The 2,774-nt window shown below is 44.4% G+C and overlaps 1 pseudogene; it reads left to right on the top strand.

Annotated features, from left to right (window-relative positions):
- The first annotated feature begins 1,024 nt into the window (after positions 1–1,024).
- LOC113621258 (28S ribosomal protein S9, mitochondrial pseudogene) lies at positions 1,025–2,446 on the top strand (annotated as a pseudogene).
- The last annotated feature ends 328 nt before the right edge of the window (positions 2,447–2,774 follow it).

Genomic DNA, 2,774 nt, shown 5'->3' on the forward strand with positions numbered 1-2,774 from the left:
ATTCTGCTTTTCATTTAGTTCCTCAGTTTTGTCCCCATTATTCCAACCTTAAGCAATGAACTTTGAGATGAATTATTAGTAAAAGAAAGTATACATGCAATCCAAGTTGTATTGACAAATGATGTAAGTTTTTTTTATTCTTATGTGGTGAAATGAAATTCTAGGGTAAATACGTTTCAATAGTATGTGCTATATTCCACAGCTGCTTAGGACATTGCTTTGTCAGGAAAGAGGTGGATACATAACAATTAGTGCTTCCCTGTACAACACCTATTATATATGAATAATTGCTCCTTTGCTTGTCTTTTTGGGAATATAATAAAGCACTCCTTAGTAAGGCTTGAATGACATCAAAGTGAACAATTTTTGGATTCTGACTGAAAGACAAACGAGAATACTTAATACACAGAAGAGAGAAGACTAGGGGTAATTTAAAAATACGTTATTATGAAAACACTTCAACTGGTTTCATAGGTCTCATCTATGGATTAGAAGAAGGAATGGTACAAGGCCATGGCTTTTCCAAGGATTACATTTCCAAATGTGAGTACTTTACAGTATACTTTGAAGCATGAGTATTTTAGAGTTCATAATATAGGGAAGTAAATGATCCCTTTTTGTGCACTTATTTGTTATTGTCATAATTTTAGCCTAGGTAGAATGGATTGTCCTCTGTGATTTATATATTAATATTAAATAGTCATGTTAATATTTATTAACTATTTATCTGTCAAACTTTTATTAGTGAAACAGAACTATAAGGAAAACATTTTAGTATTATTAATGAGGTCTAAGTTCGTTGAATATTTACCATCCCAATTTAGCTCCTCTGCAGTGAAACAATACCTTGCCTACTTGGGCAGAAGTGAATTAAATATAGAGTCAAGGGGATCTGAAACAATATGAGAGATGTCATTGTGGAGAAATGGGAGCACAGGGAAGCGTAAGTATTGATAAGTTGTGGCCGTGTAATAATTAGATGAGACGGCTTTTCGTCCTACTGCCCGCGCCTCCCGCAGCCAACATGGCGGCTATCCGTGTGTACTGCGGCGCAGCCGCTTCATACCGGCTCTTTCTTGGGGGTAGGGTTAGCTTTGCCCGAGGTCAGGGCCTCTGGAAAGCCGCGTCTGCTAAGCTGCAGAGAAGTCCCGGATGCCAAATATTAAGGCTTAAGACACACCACAGTTTTAACAACAAGGAAAAATGTTGCAGCCTTAAGACGTGAAACTTACACAGTGGATTTTACTAAAAAGCAGATTGAAGAATTCAACATAGGAAAGAGACACTTAGCCAACATGATGGGAGAAGATCCAGAAACTTTTACCCAAGAGGATATTGATAGAGCGATTGCTTACCTTTTTCCCAGTGGTTTGTTTGAGAAGCGAGCCCGGCCAATAATGAAGCATCCTGAAGAGATTTTTCCAAAACAAGGACAATCCAGTGGGGAGAAGATGGCCGCCCATTTCATTTTCTCTTTTATACTGGCAGACAGTCATATTATTCATTAATGCATGGAGCATACGGAAAGCTACCAGATGTAGAAAACCGTCAAGACCAGCTGTGAGCCAAAGGTCTGTTTTCAGAAAAAACTAAAGTCAAAGACCTGATTGGCAGCAGATGGCTGATTAAGGAGGAACTGGAAGAAACATTAGTGGAAAAACTGTAGATCAAGATTACGCACAGGGGGCTTCCCTGGTGGCACAGTGGTTGAGAGTCCGCCTGCCGAATCAGTGGACGCGGGTTTGTGCCCCGGTCCGGGAGGATCCCACATGCCGCGGAGCGGCTGGGCCCGTGAGCCATGGCTGCTGGGCCTGCGCGTCCGGAGCCTGTGCTCTGCAACGGGAGAGGCCACAACGGTGAGAGGCCTGCATACCGCAAAAAAAAAAAAAAGAAAAAAAAGAAAAAAGATTACGCACAGTTCATTCGGCTGCTGGAAAGGTTATTGGCGTTGCCGTGTGACGCGGCTGAAGATTTGTGAGCAGGCTCCGCAGGAGTGTAACCAACCGAAAAAACAGCTGATTGAGCCTTTGCAGTATGACGAGAAGGGTATGGCCTTCAGCACAGGCCAAGGTAACAGAAAGACTGCAAAGGCGGAAGTGGCTGTTTATCACCATGGAAGTGGGAGGATAGAAGTAAATGGGATCGACTCCCTGCTCTACTTTCCAGTAACTCAGGACAGAGAACAGCTGATACTCCCTTTCCACTTCCTCATCCGGCTTGGAGAACACCACGTGACCTACACGGCGTCGGGGGGGCGGGGCAGGCAGGGGGCGCAGGCGCGGACCGTCCGTTTGCAGACGGCTAGAGCCTTATGCAGCTTTGTCACCGAGGAGAAGGTCGAGTGGATGCTGAAGCGGGACTGCTTACTGCTGATCCCCGTGTCAGAGAGCGGAAGAAGCCAGGCCAGGAGGGAGCCCCCGGGAAATTCACCTGGAAGAAGCGCTGAGTGTTCTGGGCGGGAAAGGAGAGGGACGCTGTGCACCTGGCATGTGGCAGACGCGCAGGAGAGAGTTGCTGGCCAGGATGAAGCAGCACCATCAGACGTTGGAGTTGTGAGATGATTTATTCTAAACTGCAACGTCGTAAAGGTTACCTTCTAAAAGTAATTATTTAAAACGGTTTAGCTTTGTTCTGCTGCTTTACTTTTAAAACTTTTTCATATTAGAAGCATAACGCAGAATCTTGGCATATTCGACCTGAAAGGAGCATTTAGCAAAATCCAATCAAGAGACCGCCTTTTGCGGACGGGAAGGCCCAGTCCCACAGATCTGACC

This window comes from Aethalodelphis obliquidens, unplaced genomic scaffold, assembly GCF_003676395.1.
Source record: "Aethalodelphis obliquidens isolate GAN/ISIS:26980383/991018 unplaced genomic scaffold, ASM367639v1 scaffold8, whole genome shotgun sequence".
Taxonomy (NCBI): domain Eukaryota; kingdom Metazoa; phylum Chordata; class Mammalia; order Artiodactyla; family Delphinidae; genus Aethalodelphis; species Aethalodelphis obliquidens.